Below are 22,255 nucleotides of genomic sequence, written 5' to 3'. Positions count from 1 at the left end.
TCGTATGTAGAGGACACCCCATAGAGGGACATAGATCATCATATGTAGAGGACACCCCATAGAGGGACATAGATCATCATATGTAGAGGACACCCCATAGAGGGACATAGATCATCATATGTAGCACCCCATAGAGGGATACAGATCATCATATGTAGAGGACACCCCATAGAGGGACATAGATCATCATATGTAGAGAGACACCCCATAGAGGGATTATAGAGCATCATATGTAGAGGAAACCCCAGAGGGACATAGATCATCATATGTAGAGGACACCCCATAGAGGGATATAGATCATCGTATGTAGAGGACACCCCATAGAGGGATATAGATCATCGTATGTCACCCCATAGAGGGACATAGATCATCGTATGTAGAGGACACCCCATAGAGGGACATAGATCATCATATGTAGAGGGATATAGATCATCATATGTAGAGGACACCCCATAGAGGGACATAGAGCATCATATGTAGAGGACACCCCATAGAGGGACACAGATTATCATATGTAGAGGACACCCCATAGAGGGATATAGATCATCATATGTAGAGGACACCCCATAGAGGGACATAGATCATCATATGTAGAGGACACCCCATAGAGGGGTGTAGATCATCATATGTAGAGGGATATAGATCATCATATGTAGAGGACACCCCATAGAGGGATATAGATCATCATATGTAGAGGACACCCCATAGAGGGACATAGATCATCATATGTAGAGGACACCCCATAGAGGGATACAGATCATCATATGTAGAGGACACCCCATAGAGGGATATAGATCATCATATGTAGAGGACACCCCATAGAGGGACATAGAGCATCATATGTAGAGGACACCCCATAGAGGGATATAGATCATCATATGTAGAGGACACCCCATAGAGGGATATAGATCATCATATGTAGAGGACACCCCATAGAGGGATACAGATCATCATATGTAGAGGACACCCCATAGAGGGATACAGATCATCATATGTAGAGGACACCCCATAGAGGGATATAGATCATCATATGTAGAGGGATATAGATCATCATATGTAGAGGACACCCCATAGAGGGATATAGATCGTCATGTGTAGAGGACACCCCATAGAGGGACATAGAGCATCATATGTAGAGGACACCCCATAGAGGGACATAGATCATCATATGTAGAGGGATATAGATCATCATATGTAGAGGACACCTGAGGGACATAGAGCATCATATGTAGAGGACACCCCATAGAGGGACATAGATCATCATATGTAGAGGACACCCCATAGAGGGACATAGAGCATCATATGTAGAGGACACCCCATGAGGGACATAGATCATCATATGTAGAGGGATATAGATCATCATATGTAGAGGACACCCCATAGAGGGACATAGAGCATCATATGTAGAGGACACCCCATAGAGGGACATAGATCATCATATGTAGAGGACACCCCATAGAGGGACATAGATCATCATATGTAGAGGGATATAGATCATCATATGTAGAGGACACCCCATAGAGGGACATAGAGCATCATATGTAGAGGACACCCCATAGAGGGACATAGATCATCATATGTAGAGGACACCCCATAGAGGGATACAGATCATCATATGTAGAGGACACCCCATAGAGGGATACAGATCATCATATGTATAAGACACCCCATAGAGGGATACAGATCATCATATGTAGAGGACACCCCATAGAGGGATATAGATCATCATATGTAGAGGACACCCCATAGAGGGACACAGATCATCATATGTAGAGGACACCCCATAGAGGGATATAGATCATCATATGTAGAGGACACCCCATAGAGGGATATAGATCATCATATGTAGAGGACACCCCATAGAGGGATATAGATCATCGTATGTAGAGGACACCCCATAGAGGGACATAGATCATCATATGTAGAGGACACCCCATAGAGGGACATAGATCATCATATGTAGAGGACACCCCATAGAGGGACATAGATCATCGTATGTAGAGGACACCCCATAGAGGGACATAGATCATCATATGTAGAGGACACCCCATAGAGGGACATAGATCATCATATGTAGAGGACACCCCATAGAGGGACATAGATCATCATATGTAGAGGACACCCCATAGAGGGACATAGATCATCATATGTAGAGGACACCCCATAGAGGGATACAGATCATCATATGTAGAGGACACCCCATAGAGGGACATAGATCATCATATGTAGAGAGACACCCCATAGAGGGATATAGATCATCATATGTAGAGGACACCCCATAGAGGGACATAGAGCATCATATGTAGAGGACACCCCATAGAGGGACATAGATCATCATATGTAGAGGACACCCCATAGAGGGATATAGATCATCGTATGTAGAGGACACCCCATAGAGGGATATAGATCATCGTATGTAGAGGACACCCCATAGAGGGACATAGATCATCGTATGTAGAGGACACCCCATAGAGGGACATAGATCATCATATGTAGAGGGATATAGATCATCATATGTAGAGGACACCCCATAGAGGGACATAGAGCATCATATGTAGAGGACACCCCATAGAGGGACACAGATCATCATATGTAGAGGACACCCCATAGAGGGATATAGATCATCATATGTAGAGGACACCCCATAGAGGGACATAGATCATCATATGTAGAGGACACCCCATAGAGGGACATAGAGCATCATATGTAGAGGACACCCCATAGAGGGATATAGATCATCATATGTAGAGGACACCCCATAGAGGGATACAGATCATCATATGTAGAGGACACCCCATAGAGGGATATAGATCATCATATGTAGAGGACACCCCATAGAGGGACATAGATCATCGTATGTAGAGGACACCCCATAGAGGGACATATATCATCATATGTAGAGGACACCCCATAGAGGGACATAGATCATCATATGTAGAGGACACCCCATAGAGGGACATAGATCATCGATCATCATCGTATGTAGAGGACACCCCATAGAGGGACATAGATCATCATATGTAGAGGACACCCCATAGAGGGACATAGATCATCATATGTAGAGGACACCCCATAGAGGGATATAGATCATCATATGTAGAGGACACCCCATAGAGGGATATAGATCATCATATGTAGAGGACACCCCATAGAGGGACATAGATCATCATATGTAGAGGACACCCCATAGAGGGACATAGATCATCGTATGTAGAGGACACCCCATAGAGGGACATAGATCATCATATGTAGAGGACACCCCATAGAGGGACATAGATCATCATATGTAGAGGACACCCCATAGAGGGATACAGATCATCATATGTAGAGGACACCCCATAGAGGGACATAGATCATCATATGTAGAGGACACCCCATAGAGGGACATAGATCATCATATGTAGAGGACACCCCATAGAGGGATATAGATCATCGTATGTAGAGGACACCCCATAGAGGGATATAGATCATCATATGTAGAGGACACCCCATAGAGGGACATAGATCATCGTATGTAGAGGACACCCCATAGAGGGACATAGATCATCATATGTAGAGGATATAGATCATCATATGTAGAGGACCCCCATAGAGGGACATAGATCATCATATGTAGAGGACACCCCATAGAGGGACACAGATCATCATATGTAGAGGACACCCCATAGAGGGATATAGATCATCATATGTAGAGGACACCCCATAGAGGGACATAGATCATCATATGTAGAGGACACCCCATAGAGGGACATAGATCATCATATGTAGAGGACACCCCATAGAGGGACATAGATCATCATATGTAGAGGACACCCCATAGAGGGACATAGAGCATCATATGTAGAGGACACCCCATAGAGGGATACAGATCATCATATGTAGAGGACACCCCATAGAGGGACATAGATTATCATATGTAGAGGACACCCCATAGAGGGATATAGATCATCGTATGTAGAGGACACCCCATAGAGGGAAATAGATCATCATATGTAGAGGACACCCCATAGAGGGATATAGATCATCGTATGTAGAGGACACCCCATAGAGGGATATAGATCATCATATGTAGAGGGATATAGATCATCATATGTAGAGGACACCCCATAGAGGGACATAGAGCATCATATGTAGAGGACACCCCATAGAGGGACATAGATCATCATATGTAGAGGACACCCCATAGAGGGACATAGATCATCATATGTAGAGGACACCCCATAGAGGGACATAGATCATCATATGTAGAGGACACCCCATAGAGGGACATAGATCATCGTATGTAGAGGACACCCCATAGAGGGACATAGATCATCATATGTAGAGGACACCCCATAGAGGGATATAGATCATCGTATGTAGAGGACACCCCATAGAGGGATATAGATCATCATATGTAGAGAGACATAGTGAATAGTGAAGGCCTCTACATACGATGATCTATGTCTTCACTACTATTCTACAATATATGTAGAAAATACACTGCTCAAAAAAATAAAGGGAACACTTAAACAACACAATGTAACTCCAAGTCAATCACACTTCTGTGAAATCAAACTGTCCACTTAGGAAGCAACACTGATTGACAATAAATTTCACATGCTGTTGTGCAAATGGGATAGACAACAGGTGGAAATTATAGGCAATTAGCAAGACACCCCCAATAAAGGAGTGGTTCTGCAGGTGGGGACCACAGACCACTTCTCAGTTCCTATGCTTCCTGGCTGATGTTTTGGTCACTTTTGAATGCTGGCGGTGCTTTCACTCTAGTGGTAGCATGAGACGGAGTCTACAACCCACACAAGTGGCTCAGGTAGTGCAGCTCATCCAGGATGGCGCATTAATGCGAGCTGTGGCAAGAAGGTTTGCTGTGTCTGTCAGCGTAGTGTCCAGAGCATGGAGGGCGCTACCAGGAGACAGGCCAGTACATCAGGAGACGTGGAGGAGGCCGTAGGAGGGCAACAACCCAGCAGCAGGACCGCTACCTCCGCCTTTGTGCAAGGAGGAGCAGGAGGAGCACTGCCAGAGCCCTGCAAAATGACCTCCAGCAGGCCACAAATGTGCATGTGTCTGCTCAAACGGTCAGAAACAGACTCCATGAGGGTGGTATGAGGGCGCGACGTCCACAGGTGGGGGTCAAAGTTGGATCAGCCTGTAGTGGGGTTTTCCACTTTAATTTTGAGTGTGACTCCAAATCCAGACCTCCACGGGTTGATAAATTTGATTTCCATTGATACTTTTTGTGTGATTTTGTTGTCAGCACATTCAACTATGTAAAGAAAAAAGTATTTATTAAGAATATTTCATTCATTCAGATCTAGGATGTGTTATTTTAGTGTTCCCTTTATTTTTTTGAGCAGTGTAGTAAAAATAAAGAAAAACCCTTGAATGATGTGAGGTGTGTCCAATCTGTGTATGTTAAGGTTGGAAGGTGTTACAGGCTTTGTTCTTTCCATTTATTCTTCGAGGTTGGACGGTAGCTCGTTAGCATGTGGGGCGCACCGATTGCTGTCACCACGTTAGTCAGTATGTGTTTCACCTGTGCTGGTTTGTTATCTCGTTAGTGGGAAGGTGTTTCACCTGTGCTGGCCCAGGTGTTATTTAAGAGTGTCTGGCCCACTGCTCCAGTTGTCTTGATAGATGTGGAGGGTTAACTTTAGTTGGCTCTCACTATTTTGGTTTCTAGACAATGTGATTTCCCTGATTGGCTTTGCTCCACTTTTAGGCTTACTTCCTGTCTTTAAGTTTGGTGTGGGTTTTAATTTAATTTGCCTGTTCTTGGGCAAATGTAGTGGACACTCATGTTGGGTGTCTTTTAGGTGCCAGTTGTTGTTGCTAGTCAACCTCCAGTGGACCCCCCATGAGTGTCTTTCAGAACCCCTCCTAAAACCCCACCTGTTTGGTTTTGGTTGTTCCCTCGTCTGTCTGAGCGACTATCTTTGGTTTTCTCGCTGGGGAACCCTTACCTCTCCAGAGGTGGTGTGTGAGTTGATGGAGATCTTGCAGGATCCCTCCATGGCAGTAGACCGTAGTAGTAGATGTGGACATGTCAGAGCAACGCAGCATTAGTTACCTCTCCAGCGGTGGTGTGTGAGTTGATGGAGATCTTGCAGGATCCTCCTCCGTGGCAGTAGACCGTGGTCGTCATTTCCTGCCTGGTCAGTAAGGCTACGATCTCCCCCTGAGACGGCACACAGTCCCTGACCTTGGTCCTCTTCAGAGACTCACCTATGAAATGGGCAAACATGTCCACCTCTGTTCCAGGAAACTGCTCCTTCACCCTGGAGAAGAACAGACAGAGGGTCACGGAGGTGTAGAGGATGAGCAAATCAACGTGACTGATGTCATACTGTCCAGTTTACCCATCCATACAAATCAATCACAGAACATATGTCTGTTTGTATTAGAAGCTATAGGGACACTTTCTGCTTGTGGCTCAAAGCTGTAATTTAATTAAAGGGACCGTGTGCAAATAAAAAAACAATTTCAGACAGTGAAATATGTTTCCACCAGAGTTAGGTAAACACAGCTCATTTTCATCCACACTCCCTTACTAAATACACAGCAGTTTAACAAATGCAGGACTGATCCACACTTTGACCTCCATGGAGCAGGATTTAAAGTCCCTAGTGCTTTAATTAAAAGGTAGAGAGGAGGGAATTCCATTTCCTGATGCCTGAGGTGGACAACACTGACTGTTTGTTCGTTGAGGAATGTCCTCTAGCTTGTGGAGGTCCGGCTGACTCCTCTGTTTTGTTCTTTAATATGACAAAACCTTTCAGAGTTGGGGCTGCAACATTATCGATGATCTTATAAACTAGACAGACATCTGAGAAAAAGTACGTTGTCCAAATTGAACAGATTGTACTTGGTGAGAATATCCCAGTGACAGTAATGATGTGACTTCCTGTCCAGGATCTTAAGTACTTGTTTACACAGAGATCGAAGGGGTTGAACTGACGTTTAATTGGCTGTCGATACAATTGGACAGGTGTCAGAAAATCATTGAATGAGAATCCATTTTGCAGGGTAGCCTAGTGGTTAGAGCGTTGGACTAGTAACCGGAAGGTTGCGAGTTCAAACCCCCGAGCTGACAAGGTACAAATCTGTAGTTCTGCCCCTGAACAGGCAGGTAACCCATTATTCTTAGGCCATCATTGAAAATAAGAATTTGTTCTTAACTGACTTGCCTGGTTAAATAAAGGTTAAAAAAATAAAATTAAAATAAAAAATAAAAAAAATCTTGGCTGCCTCTGTCGAGAGAGTTCCTGATGTCATGAGCATGTTTACGAAGACTATTCTGTATATATTTGATGTGTTTTTACAGGTCAAAGTAGGGTCTAGGATAACACCCAGATATTTAAGTACATAGCTACCATTTTCCCCCCATTGAGGCTGTAGTGGTTGAACCTTTCAGCCACTTTTGACAATGATACCGTTAGTTTGCTTGCCACTTCATCAGCATTTCTTCCATGTGTATAAATAACTATCATCCACGGCCTGGTAGAGACTACATAACAAAGGGCCCAGGATTGACCCCTGTGGTACTACTCCCATAGTGTTGGTAGGTCACATTACATCCGGTCAGCCGGATACGATTTTACAAAACTCAATCCATTTTAAAACACTTGATGAGATGTTGAAGTTGGACAGCTCGGAGACGAGGACATTGTGGTTAACAGTGCCAAATGATTTTCTGAGGAGAACTGCACCTACACCACCTCCTTTGTCCAGCCTGGCCTTGTTCACCTCTAGGAGACAGTAACATACTGTCTCTGTTGAGTGTTCACCCTGAACCCAAACTGGCCTTGTTCCTCTCTAAAAGATAATAACATGGGGGTGGGGGGCATATGACTTATGTACTGAATCCAGCCATAGGGTAGAGGTGGGGGTTCTCCAGCCATAGGGAACTAGGAGGTGAATAAAGTTCTCCAGCCATAGGGTAGAGGTGGGGGGTTCTCCAGCCATAGGGTAGAGGTGGGGGGTTCTCCAGCCATAGGGTAGAGGTGGGGGTTCTCCAGCCATAGGGTGGAGGTGGGGGGTTCTCCAGCCATAGGGTGGAGGTGGGGGTTCTCCAGCCATAGGGTAGAGGTGGGGGGTTCTCCAGCCATAGGGTGGAACTGGGGGTTCTCCAGCCATAGGGTAGGTGGAACTGGGGGTTCTCCAGCCATAGGGTAGAGGTGGGGGTTCTCCAGCCATAGGGTAGAGGTGGGGGTTCTCCAGCCATAGGGTAGAGGTGGGGGTTCTCCAGCCATAGGGTAAGGTGGGGGGAATCCAGCCATAGGGTGGAACTGGGGGTGAATCCAGCCATAGGGTAGAGGTGGGGGTTCTCCAGCCATAGGGTAGAACTGGAGGGTTCTCCAGCCATAGGGGAGAGGTGGGGGGTTCTCCAGCCATAGGGTGGAACTGGGGTGGAGTACCCTTAAAGGTGGAACTGGAGCATGAAAAAACATTCCTGAATTATGAGGACTGTACAACTGTATATTATATTATGTTTCAGGAATAATTGTACAAAAAAAGTAAAAATAAGGAATGGAGCATGACTTATGTACTGAAGAAGGCATGAAGGAATAAAGTGTACTTTAACTGGGAACTGGAGGTAAACAAAGTGCCCTTTAAGGTGGAACTGGAGGTAAACAAAGTACCCTTTAAGGTGGAACTGGAGGTAAACAAAGTGCCCTTTAAGGTGGAACTGGAGGTGAATAAAGTGCCCTTTAAGGTGGAACTGGAGGTGAATAAAGTGCCCTTTAAGGTGGAACTGGAGGTAAACAAAGTACCCTTTAAGGTGGAACTGGAGGTAAATAAAGTGCCCTTTAAGGTGGAACTGGAGGTGAACAAAGTACCCTTTAAGGTGGAACTGGAGGTAAACAAAGTGCCCTTTAAGGTGGAACTGGAGGTAAACAAAGTGCCCTTTAAGGTGGAACTGGAGGTAAATAAAGTACCCTTTAAGGTGGAACTGGAGGTAAATAAAGTACCCTTTAAGGTGGAACTGGAGGTAAATAAAGTACCCTTTAAGGTGGAACTGGAGGTGAATAAAGTACCCTTTAAGGTGGAACTGGAGGTAAACAAAGTGCCCTTTAAGGTGGAACTGGAGGTAAACAAAGTGCCCTTTAAGGTGGAACTGGAGGTAAACAAAGTGCCCTTTAAGGTGGAACTGGAGGTAAACAAAGTGCTCTTTAAGGTGGAACTGGAGGTAAACAAAGTACCCTTTAAGGTGGAACTGGAGGTAAACAAAGTGCCCTTTAAGGTGGAACTGGAGGTAAACAAAGTGCCCTTTAAGGTGGAACTGGAGGTGAATAAAGTACCCTTTAAGGTGGAACTGGAGGTAAACAAAGTGCCCTTTAAGGTGGAACTGGAGGTGAATAAAGTACCCTTTAAGGTGGAACTGGAGGTGAATAAAGTGCCCTTTAAGGTGGAACTGGAGGTAAATAAAGTGCCCTTTAAGGTGGAACTGGAGGTGAATAAAGTACCCTTTAAGGTGGAACTGGAGGTGAATAAAGTACCCTTTAAGGTGGAACTGGAGGTGAATAAAGTACCCTTTAAGGTGGAACTGGAGGTGAATAAAGTGCCCTTTAAGGTGGAACTGGAGGTAAATAAAGTACCCTTTAAGGTGGAACTGGAGGTGAATAAAGTGCCCTTTAAGGTGGAACTGGAGGTAAATAAAGTACCCTTTAAGGTGGAACTGGAGGTGAATAAAGTGCCCTTTAAGGTGGAACTGGAGGTAAATAAAGTGCCCTTTAAGGTGGAACTGGAGGTAAATAAAGTACCCTTTAAGGTGGAACTGGAGGTAAATAAAGTGCTCTTTAAGGTGGAACTGGAGGTAAATAAAGTACCCTTTAAGGTGGAACTGGAGGTAAATAAAGTACCCTTTAAGGTGGAACTGGAGGTAAATAAAGTACCCTTTAAGGTGGAACTTGAGGTAGCGCAGGATGCCCCGGCTGGGCAGGAAGGTACAGCTCATACAGGTGAGGAGGTGCCAGTGGGCGCGATTGGCCGAGCTGTTGGGCTGAGGCACGTGATTGGTCTGCTTGATGAGCTGACAGTAGACCTCGTCTCTGAGCAGGCGTAGGTCGTGGCAGGTCTGGAGGATGCCCTGGATGATCGGCACGGGGTCAGACACAGACTCCATCTCCTGCAGAGAGTTGAAGATCTTCACTGCCTCGTCCTGCAGGCTGGCATAGCCCTTCTCCTTATGGACTGGGGGGGGGGACAGAGAGGGGGGAGACTTCATTAACAAAAAGCATGGCGAGAGAAAGCCACAGGGCTTCATACATTTAATTTCTGTCAACCAGAATGAATGGTAAAACTGTACGGTTGTAGTAAAAGTCCGTGGAGGGTTAAAGAGGTTGTAGAAGTCTGTGTAGGGTTAAAGAGGTTGTAGAAGTCCGTGGAGGGTTAAAGAGGTTGTAGAAGTCCGTGGAGGGTTAAAGAGGTTGTAGAAGTCCGTGGAGGGTTAAAGAGGTTGTAGAAGTCCGTGGAGGGTAAAATAGGTAGTTGGGATAAAGCAGTAATAACTCACGGTGGATGTTGACCTCCCCGTAAGGCAGAGGAAGCAGGGGGGAGTGGAGGGGGTGCTGGGTATATCTGAGGATAGGGTTCCTCCAGTACGTCTGCTCCACAGCTTCCACGTTCAGACTGCTCTCCTGGGGGGGATACACAGGGGTCAGGGGTTAGGAGTCAGAGGTCGTAATTCATTATACTTAGGAGGGTGCTTACCATGCATTCGGATAGTATTCAGACTCCATGACTTTTTCCACATTTTGTCAGGTTACAGCCTTATTCTAAAATTGATTATATTGGGTTTTTTGCTCATCAATACCCCATAATGTCATCACAATACCCCGTAATGACATCACAATACCCCATAATGACATCACAATACCCCATAATGACATCACAATACCCCATAATGACATCACAATACCCCATAATGACATCACAATACCCCATAATGACATCACAATACCCCATAATGACATCACAATACCCCATAATGACAAAGCAAAAAAATGTTTTATTAAAAACAAAAATGGAAGTATTCAGACCATTTACACAGTACTTTGTTGAAGCACCGTTGGCAGCGATTACAGCCTCGAGTCTTCTTGGGTATGATGTTACAAACTTGGTACACCTGTATTTGGGGAGTTTCTCCCATTCTTCTCTGCAGGTCCTCTCAAGCTCTGTCAGGTTGGATGGAGAGTGTCGCTGAACAGCTATTTTCTGGTCTCTCCAGAGATGTTCGATCGGGTTCAAGTCCGGGCTCTGGCTGGGCCACTCAAGGACATTCAGAGACTTGTCCTGATGCCACTCCTATGTGATCTTGGCTGTGTGCTTAGGTTTGTTGTCCTGTTGGAAGGTGAACCTTTGCCCCAATCTGAGAACCTGAGCACTCTGGAGCAGGTTTTCATCAAGGATCTCTGTACTTTGCTCTGTTCATCCTTCCCATGATCCCGACTAGTCTCCCAGTCCCTGCAGCTGAAAAACATCCCCACAGCATGGTGCTGCCACCACCGTGCTTCAACGTAGGGATGGTGCCAAGTTTCCTCCAGACGCTTGGCATTCAGACCAAAGAGTTCAATCTCGGTTTCATCAGACCAGATAATCTTGTTTCTCATGGTTTGAGAGTCCTTTAGGTGTCTTTTGGTAAACTCCAAGCAGGCTGTCATGTCTTTTACTGAGGAGTGGCGTCCGTCTGGCCCCTCTACCATAAAGACCTGATTGGTGGAGTGCTGCAGAGATGGTTGTCCTTCTGGAAGGTTCTCCCATCTCCACAGAGGAACTCTGGAGCTCTGTCAGAGTGACCATCGACCTTTCTAAATCATGTCCAATCAATTTAATTTACCACAGGTGGTCTCCAATCAAGTTGTAGAAACATCTCAAGGATGATCAATGGAAACAGGAAGCACCTGAGCTCAATTTAAAAGACTCATAGCAAAGGGTCTGAATACTTATGTAAATAAGGTATTTCTGTTTTTTTTTTATTTTTAATACATTTGCAAACATTTCTAAAAACCTGTCTTCAGTGTCATTATGGGGTATTGTGGGTAGATTGATATTTTTAAAATGTATTCATCCATTCAGAATAAGGCTGTAACATAAAATGTGGAAAAAGTCAAGGGGTCTGAATACTTTCTGAAAGCCCTGTATAATTGAGCTGTTAAACACTTGTACACGTGTGTAATGAACATGTGCATTTTGAATATCCCGACACCCACGGTCACCGTTGTCCAGCACCCCTGGAGCAATTTGGGTTAAGTGCCTTATTTAAAGGCAGAGAACAGGTTTCCACGCTCTAACCTCAAGGCCGCCCCACTCTCGCGGAGTTGACAAAGACATCAGAAACACATCTGGGACCAGACTAGCATCTCATGGCTTGTCACGAGACAATATTCAAGTCAACACTCCGTATGACGATAAAAAAATAAAAAGTGATACAGTTTCATGGTACTGTTGGTGCAGGACAGGACCAATCACAGGACAGAAGAAGTAGACTGAATGAACAGAAGAAACGCCTGGAACACACACAGTGTGCAGGGCCCAGTTTAGTACCTCACCTCACTACAGTGTGACTGTACAGGCCCAGTTTAGTACCTCACCTCACTACAGTGTGACTGTACTGGCCCAGTTTAGTACCTCACTACAATACAGTGTGACTGTACAGGCCCAGTTTAGTACCTCCCTACACTATAGTGTGACTGTACAGGCCCAGTTTAGTACCTCACCTCACTACAGTGTGACTGTACAGGCCCAGTTTAGTACCTCCCTCACTACAGTGTGACTGTACTACAGTGTGACTGTACAGGCCCAGTTTAGTACCTCACTACAGTGTGACTGTACAGGCCCAGTTTAGTACTTCACTACAGTGTGACTGTACAGGCCCAGTTTAGTACCTCACTACAGTGTGACTGTACAGGCCCAGTTTAGTACTTCACTATAGTGTTACTGTACAGGCCCAGTTTAGTACTTCACTACAGTGTGACTGTACAGGCCCAGTTTAGTACCTCACTACAGTGTGACTGTACAGGCCCAGTTTAGTACCTCACTACACTACAGTGTGACTGTACAGGCCCAGTTTAGTACCTCACTACACTATAGTGTGACTGTACAGGCCCAGTTTAGTACCTCACTACACTACAGTGTGACTGTACAGGCCCAGTTTAGTACCTCACTACAGTGTGACTGTACTGGCCCAGTTTGGTACTCCTGTACAGGCCCAGTTTAGTACTTCAATACAGTGTGACTGTACAGGCCCAGTTTAGTACTTCACTATAGTGTTACTGTACAGGCCCAGTTTTGTACCTCACTATAGTGTGACTGTACAGGCCCAGTTTAGTACCTCACTACACTACAGTGTGACTGTACAGGCCCAGTTTAGTACCTCACCTACTACAGTGTGACTGTACAGGCCCAGTTTAGTACCTCACTACACTACAGTGTGACTGTACAGGCCCAGTTTAGTACCTCACTACAGTGTGACTGTACAGGCCCAGTTTAGTACCTCACCTCACTACAGTGTGACTGTACAGGCCCAGTTTAGTGACTGTACAGGCCCAGTTTAGTACCTCACTACAGTGTGACTGTACAGGCCCAGTTTAGTACTTCACTACAGTGTGAGTGTAAAGGGCCCAGTTTAGTACTTCACTACAGTGTGACTGTACAGGCCCAGTTTAGTACTTCACTACAATGTGACTGTACAGGCCCAGTTTAGTACCTCACCTCACTACAGTGTGACTGTACAGGCCCAGTTTAGTATCTCACTACAGTGTGACTGTACAGGCCCAGTTTAGTACCTCAAATACACTACAGTGTGACTGTACAGGCCCAGTTTAGTACCTCACTACACTACAGTGTGACTGTACAGGCCCAGTTTAGTACCTCACTACTACAGTGTGACTGTAGTGTACCTCACGACTGTGTGACTGTACAGGCCCAGTTTAGTACCTCACGACACTACAGTGTGACTGTACAGGCCCAGTTTGGTACCTCACTACAGTGTGACTGTACAGGCCCAGTTTAGTACCTCACTACAGTGTGACTGTACAGGCCCAGTTTAGTACTTCACTATAGTGTGACTGTACAGGCCCAGTTTAGTACCTCACTACAGTGTGACTGTACAGGCCCAGTTTAGTACCTCACTACAGTGTGACTGTACAGGCCCAGTTTAGTACCTCACCTCACTACAATGTGACTGTACAGGCCCAGTTTAGTGACTGTGTGACTGTACAGGCCCAGTTTAGCACCTCACTTCACTATAGTGTGACTGTACAGGCCCAGATTAGTACCTCACTACAGTGTGACTGTACAGGCCCAGTTTAGTACCTCACTACACTATTTAGTGTGACTGTACAGGCCCAGTTTAGTACCTCACTCACTACAGTGTGACTGTACAGGCCCAGTTTAGTACCTCACTACACTGTACAGTGTGACTGTACAGGCCCAGTTTAGTACCTCACTACACTACAGTGTGACTGTACAGGCCCAGTTTAGTACCTCACTACAGTGTGACTGTACAGGCCCAGTTTAGTATCTCACTACAGTGTGACACCCAGTTTAGTACCTACAGTGTGACTGTACAGGCCCAGTTTAGTACCTCACTTCACTACAGTGTGACTGTACAGGCCCAGTTTAGTACCTTCACTATAGTGTGACTGTACACTACAGTGTGACTGTACAGGCCCAGTTTAGTATCTCATTACCCAGTTTAGTATCTCACTACAGTGTGACTGTACAGGCCCAGTTTAGTACCTCACTACAGTGTGACTGTACAGGCCCAGTTTAGTACCTCACTCACTACAGTGTGACTGTACAGGCCCAGTTTAGTACCTGACCTCACTACAGTGTGACTGTACAGGCCCAGTTTAGTACCTCACTACAGTACAGTGTGACTGTACAGGCACAGTTTAGTACCTCACTACAGTGTGACTGTACAGGCCCAGTTTAGTACCCAGTTTAGTACTCACCTCACTACAGTGTGACTGTACAGGCCCAGTTTAGTACCTCACCTCACTACAGTGTGACTGTACAGGCCCAGTTTAGTACCTCACTACACTGTACAGTGTTTAGACTGTACACAGTGTGACTGTACAGGCAGTTTAGTACCTCACTACAGTGTGACTGTACAGGCCCAGTTTAGTATCTCACTACTGTGTGACTGTACAGGCCCAGTTTAGTACCTCACCTCACTACAGTGTGACTGTACAGGCCCAGTTTAGTACCTCACCTCACTACAGTGTGACTGTACAGGCCCAGTTTAGTACCTCACCTCACTACAGTGTGACTGTACAGGCCCAGTTTAGTATCTCACGACAGTGTGACTGTACAGGCCCAGTTTAGTACCTCACCTCACAGTGTGACTGTACAGGCCCAGTTTAGTACCTCACTACAGTGTGACTGTACAGGCCCAGTTTAGTACCTCACCTCACTACAGTGTGACTGTACAGGCCCAGTTTAGTACCTAAACTCACTACAGTGTGACTGTACAGGCCCAGTTTAGTACCTCACCACACTACCTCACCCAGTTTACACCATACTACAGTGTGACTGTACAGGCCCAGTTTAGTACCTCACCTCACTAAAGTGTGACTGTACAGGCCCAGTTTAGTACCTCACCTCACTACAGTGTGACTGTACAGGCCCAGTTTAGTACCTCACCTCACTACAGTGTGACTGTACAGGCCCAGTTTAGTACCTCACCTCACTACAGTGTGACTGTACAGGCCCAGTTTAGTACCTCACTACAGTGTGACTGTACAGGCCCAGTTTAGTACCTCACTACAGTGTGACTGTACAGGCCCAGTTTAGTACCTCACTTCACTACAGTGTGACTGTACAGGCCCAGTTTAGTACCTCACCTCACTACAGTGTGACTGTACAGGCCCAGTTTAGTACCTCACTTCACTACAGTGTGACTGTACAGGCCCAGTTTAGTACCTCACCTCACTACAGTGTGACTGTACAGGCCCAGTTTAGTATCTCACTCACTACAGTGTGACTGTACAGGCCCAGTTTAGTACCTCACCTCACTACAGTGTGACTGTACAGGCCCAGTTTAGTACCTCACTTCACTACAGTGTGACTGTACAGGCCCAGTTTAGTACCTCACTTCACTATAGTGTGACTGTACAGGCCCAGTTTAGTATCTCACTACAGTGTGACTGTACAGGCCCAGTTTAGTATCTCATTACAATGTGACTGTACAGGCCCAGTTTAGTATCTCACTACAGTGTGACTGTACAGGCCCAGTTTAGTACCTCACTACAGTGTGACTGTACAGGCCCAGTTTAGTACTTCACTATAGTGTTACTGTACAGGCCCAGTTTAGTACCTCACTACAGTGTGACTGTACAGGCCCAGTTTAGTACCCACCTCACTACAGTGTGACTGTACAGGCCCAGTTTAGTACCTCAACTCACTACAGTGTGACTGTACAGGCCCAGTTTAGTACCTCACCTCACTACAGTGTGACTGTACAGGCACAGTTTAGTATCTCACTACAGTGTGACTGTACAGGCCCAGTTTAGTACCTCACTACAGTGTGACTGTACAGGCCCAGTTTAGTACCTCACTACAATGTGACTGTACAGGCCCAGTTTAGTACCTCACCTCACTACAATGTGACTGTACAGGCCCAGTTTAGTATCTCACGACAGTGTGACTGTACAGGCCCAGTTTAGTACCTCACCTCAATACAGTGTGACTGTACAGGCCCAGTTTAGTATCTCACGACAGTGTGACTGTACAGGCCCAGTTTAGTACCTCACCTCAATACAGTGTGACTGTACAGGCCCAGTTTAGTACCTCACTACAATGTGACTGTACAGGCCCAGTTTAGTATCTCACGACAGTGTGACTGTACAGGCCCAGTTTAGTACCTCACCTCACTACAGTGTGACTGTACAGGCCCAGTTTAGTACCTCACCTCACTACAGTGTGACTGTACAGGCCCAGTTTAGTACCTCACCACACTACAGTGTGACTGTACAGGCCCAGTTTAGTACCTCACCATACTACAGTGTGACTGTACAGGCCCAGTTTAGTACCTCACCTCACTAAAGTGTGACTGTACAGGCCCAGTTTAGTACCTCACCTCACTACAGTGTGACTGTACAGGCCCAGTTTAGTACCTCACTACAGTGTGACTGTACAGGCCCAGTTTAGTACCTCACCTCACTACAGTGTGACTGTACAGGCCCAGTTTAGTACCTCACCTCACTACAGTGTGACTGTACAGGCCCAGTTTAGTACCTCACTACAGTGTGACTGTACAGGCCCAGTTTAGTACCTCACCTCACTACAGTGTGACTGTACAGGCCCAGTTTAGTACCTCACCTCACTACAGTGTGACTGTACAGGCCCAGTTTAGTACCTCACCTCACTACAGTGTGACTGTACAGGCCCAGTTTAGTACCTCACTACACTACAGTGTGACTGTACAGGCCCAGTTTAGTACTTCACTACAGTGTGAGTGTGCAGGGCCCAGTTTAGTACCTCACTACACTACAGTGTGACTGTACAGGCCCAGTTTAGTACCTCACTACAGTGTGACTGTACTGGCCCAGTTTAGTACCTCACTACAGTGTGACTGTACAGGCCCAGTTTAGTACCTCACTACACTACAGTGTGACTGTACAGGCCCAGTTTAGTACCTCACTACACTACAGTGTGACTGTACAGGCCCAGTTTAGTACCTCACTTCACTACAGTGTGACTGTACAGGCCCAGTTTAGTACCTCACTACACTACAGCGTGACTGTACAGGCCCAGTTTAGTACCTCACTACACTACAGTGTGACTGTACAGGCCCAGTTTAGTACTTCACTACAGTGTGAGTGTGCAGGGCCCAGTTTAGTACCTCACTACACTACAGTGTGACTGTACAGGCCCAGTTTAGTACCTCACTACACTACAGTGTGACTGTACAGGCCCAGTTTAGTACCTCACTACACTACAGTGTGACTGTACAGGCCCAGTTTAGTACCTCACTACACTATAGTGTGACTGTACAGGCCCAGTTTAGTACCTCACTACACTACAGTGTGACTGTACAGGCCCAGTTTAGTACCTCACTACAGTGTGACTGTACTGGCCCAGTTTGGTACCTCACTACAGTGTGACTGTACAGGCCCAGTTTAGTACTTCACTACAGTGTGACTGTACAGGCCCAGTTTAGTACCTCACTACAGTGTGACTGTACAGGCCCAGTTTAGTACTTCACTATAGTGTTACTGTACAGGCCCAGTTTAGTACCTCACTACAGTGTGACTGTACAGGCCCAGTTTAGTACCTCACTACACTACAGTGTGACTGTACAGGCCCAGTTTAGTACCTCACCACAGTGTGACTGTACTGGCCCAGTTTGGTACCTCACTACAGTGTGACTGTACAGGCCCAGTTTAGTACCTCACCACACTACAGTGTGAATGTACAGGCCCAGTTTAGTACCTCACTACACTACAGTGTGACTGTACAGGCCCAGTTTAGTACCTCACCTCACTACAGTGTGACTGTACAGGCCCAGTTTAGTACCTCACCTCACTACAGTGTGACTGTACAGGCCCAGTTTAGTACCTCACGACACTACAGTGTGACTGTACAGGCCCAGTTTAGTACCTCACTACAGTGTGACTGTACTGGCCCAGTTTGGTACCTCACTACAGTGTGACTGTACAGGCCCAGTTTAGTACTTCACTACAGTGTGACTGTACAGGCCCAGTTTAGTACCTCACTACAGTGTGACTGTACAGGCCCAGTTTAGTACTTCACTATAGTGTTACTGTACAGGCCCAGTTTAGTACTTCACTACACTGTGACTGTACAGGCCCAGTTTAGTACCTCACTACACTACAGTGTGACTGTACAGGCCCAGTTTAGTACCTCACCACAGTGTGACTGTACTGGCCCAGTTTGGTACCTCACTACAGTGTGACTGTACAGGCCCAATTTAGTACCTCACCACACTACAGTGTGAATGTACAGGCCCAGTTTAGTACCTCACTACACTACAGTGTGACTGTACAGGCCCAGTTTAGTACCTCACCTCACTACAGTGTGACTGTACAGGCCCAGTTTAGTACCTCACCTCACTACAGTGTGACTGTACAGGCCCAGTTTAGTACCTCACTACAGTGTGACTGTACAGGTCCAGTTTAGTACCTCACCTCACTACAGTGTGACTGTACAGGCCCAGTTTAGTACCTCACTACACTGCAGTGTGACTGTACAGGCCCAGTTTAGAACCTCACCTCACTACAGTGTGACTGTGTGTCCCTGCTGGCCATAAGCAGAGGCTGCAATGGTAAATGACGCCACAGCTAGGAGGATGAACAGGGGTTACATTTGAGCTCAGGGACAAATGTAACTAGACCGGTCTCAGGTCTGGACAAATGTAACTAGACCAGTCTCAGGTCTGGACAAATGTAACTAGACCGGTCTCAGGTCTGGACAAATGTAACTAGACCGGTCTCAGGTCTGGACAAATGTAACTAGACCGGTCTCAGGTCTGGACAAATGTAACTAGACCGGTCTCAGGTCTGGACAAATGTAACTAGACCGGTCTCAGGTCTGGACAAATGTAACTAGACCGGTCTCAGGTCTGGACAAATGTAACTAGACCGGTCTCAGGTCTGGACAAATGTAACTAGACCGGTCTCAGGTCTGGACAAATGTAACTAGACCGGTCTCAGGTCTGGACAAATGTAACTAGACCGGTCTCAGGTCTGGACAAATGTAACTAGACCGGTCTCAGGTCTGGACAAATGTAACTAGACCGGTCTCAGGTCTGGACAAATGTAACTAGACCGGTCTCAGGTCTGGACAAATGTAACTAGACCGGTCTCAGGTCTGGACAAATGTAACTAGACCGATCTCAGGTCTGTTTGTGCCGTCTTGCCAAACACGCATAAATGACATAGAAGTTGCTGCAACACAAACAGATCTGGAACCAGGCTAAAATGCAAATTCATCTGACATAAAATGACAATGTCAGTATGAAGGCTGGTGATTGGTTGACTGGCAGTATGCAGGCTGGTGATTGGCTCTACCTTGATGTCCCTGATGAGTTGCTGTGTGGGTGTCTCTATGGGAACCTTGCTGTCGACAGCCCCCTGTATGGCCGACGCCCAGCGCATAGCCTCGTTCAGTAGTTTGGTGTAGAGGTGGTACGAGTGTTTACGTCCGTGGACGATAATGCTCCAGTAACCTGGTGGGGAGGTATAGAATTGGCAGAGTGATTCAAGGAGCATTGATATCTCAGGTGTGATTACGATTGAGTATTGTATGGTCGACAGACACACATTAATCTTTACCATGACTGACTGAAATGCATTAGCCTGGTCCCAGATGTATTTTCTGCTGTCTTGCCAACTCTCATGGTCTCTTTCACTAATAGGAACTGTCAAGACGGCACAAACAGACCTGGGACCAGGCTAGAAATGCAACGCGCAGCACAGGCCACTACTCTCCCAGGTTGCATCCCAAATGGCACCCTATTCCCTATATAGGACACTTATTTTGAGCAGAGCCCTATGGCACCATGAAAGGGAAAAGGGTGCCACATTCTCAGTCTCTACCTACCGGTGTCCTTGAAGACCCTCTCGTCGGGCTGGACCACAGAGCAGAGACTGTTGAGGACCAGGGTCCCCAGCTTGGACGCACTGCGCTCTGAAGACTTGTAGTAGTCCAGAGAGTTAGAGGTCAATACAAACCATCTCTTCTTCAGCTTCAGACTAGTGCTCTTAGCCCTTATCTCCTTGTGAAGCCAACCTGGGAAGAGAGAGAGAATGAAATTAAGGTATTGTCCAGTACTGAGAACAGACAAAATATTTAAAAATATAAAATATTAATCAAAATGTAACAAATATCAGTTGTTAAATGTTCATGATGGATCCAAAATATATACAGTACCAGTCCAAAGTTTGTTTTGACTATTTTCTACATTGTAGAATAATAGTGAAGACATCAAAACTATGAAATAACACATATGGAATCATGTAGTAACCAAAAAAGTGTTAAACAAATCAAAATATATTTTGGATTTGAGATTCTTCAAAGTAGACACCCTTTGCCTTGACAGCTTTGCACACTCTTGGCATTCTCTCAACCAGCTTCATGACCTGGAATGCTTTTCCAGCAGTCTTGAAGGAGTTCCCACATGTGCTGAGCACTTGTTGGCTGCTTTCTTTTTAGTCTGCGGTCCAACTCATCCCAAACGGGTTGAAGTCGAGTGATTGTTGAGGTCAGGTCATCTGACACAGCACTCCATCTCTCTCCTTCTTGGTCAAATAGCCCTTACACAGACTTCAGGTGTGTTTTGGGTCATTGTCCTGTTGAAAAACAAGCAAGTCCCACGAAGCACAAACCAGATGGGATGGTGTATCACTGCAGAATGCTGTGGTAGCCATGCTGGTTAAGTGTGCCTTGAATTCTAAAGAAATCACAGACATTGTCACCAGCAAAGCACCCCCACACCTCTTCTGAAGCATTTATTTGGGCTGCAATCCGAGGTAAGTTTAATTGCTGATTTCTGAGGCTGGTAACTAATGAACTTATCCTCTGCAGCAGAGGTAACTCAGGGTCTTCATTTCCTGTGGCAGTCCTCATGAGAGCCAGTTTCATCGTAGCGCTTGATGGTTTTTGCAACTGCACTTGAAGAAACTTTCAAAGTTCTTGTATACCACCCCAACCGTGACACAACACAACTGATTGGCTCAAACGCGTAATAATAATTATTTTTTAATCCACAAATGAACTTTGACGTACAGGTACTGTACATCACTAACCTCTGACGAAGAACTCCTGCCCGTCTGGCCTGGCGTCTCCTTTAGGTTTCTGCAGCAGGCCGATCCAGTGGTGCATCTCTTCAGGCATCTCAGTGTTGCAGTGGATCACACGGTTAGCAGTGATGATGACAAACGAGTTGGGTCTGTCAGGGTTGTCTGACGCGCACACAGAGTCGATCAGTCCAACATCCACAGTTCCCTGTGGTGAAATTTGAAGTTCAGAACTTTGTCATGTTATCAGTCAACGTGAACATTGCTGTAACTCGTAGAGATCGACAGATTGATAGATGTGATGGAGGAGGTTAGTACCACAGCGTTCTTGGGGTCGGCCTGCTCATGGTTCATCTCCATCAGCTGGTCTGGACTGGCACTGTGGACACGACTCAGCACGTTGAACCAGCCACTGGAGGGAGAGAGGTAAGGATTCCACAGAGCAATACACTGGTGAACCACTAGGGGTAATGCAACACTGGTGGACC

At 46.1% G+C, this 22,255-nt stretch overlaps 1 pseudogene; it reads right to left on the bottom strand.

Annotated features, from left to right (window-relative positions):
• The window catches only part of LOC135531974 (unconventional myosin-X-like), a 38,991-nt pseudogene extending 16,812 nt beyond the window's left edge, over positions 1-22,179 (bottom strand).
• Between the last annotated feature and the right edge of the window lie 76 nt (positions 22,180-22,255).

This window comes from Oncorhynchus masou, unplaced genomic scaffold (assembly GCF_036934945.1).
Source record: "Oncorhynchus masou masou isolate Uvic2021 unplaced genomic scaffold, UVic_Omas_1.1 unplaced_scaffold_1688, whole genome shotgun sequence".
Classification (NCBI taxonomy): domain Eukaryota; kingdom Metazoa; phylum Chordata; class Actinopteri; order Salmoniformes; family Salmonidae; genus Oncorhynchus; species Oncorhynchus masou.
The sequence above is the reverse complement of the archived record's forward strand: the minus strand, read 5'-3'. Positions and strand labels throughout refer to the sequence as shown.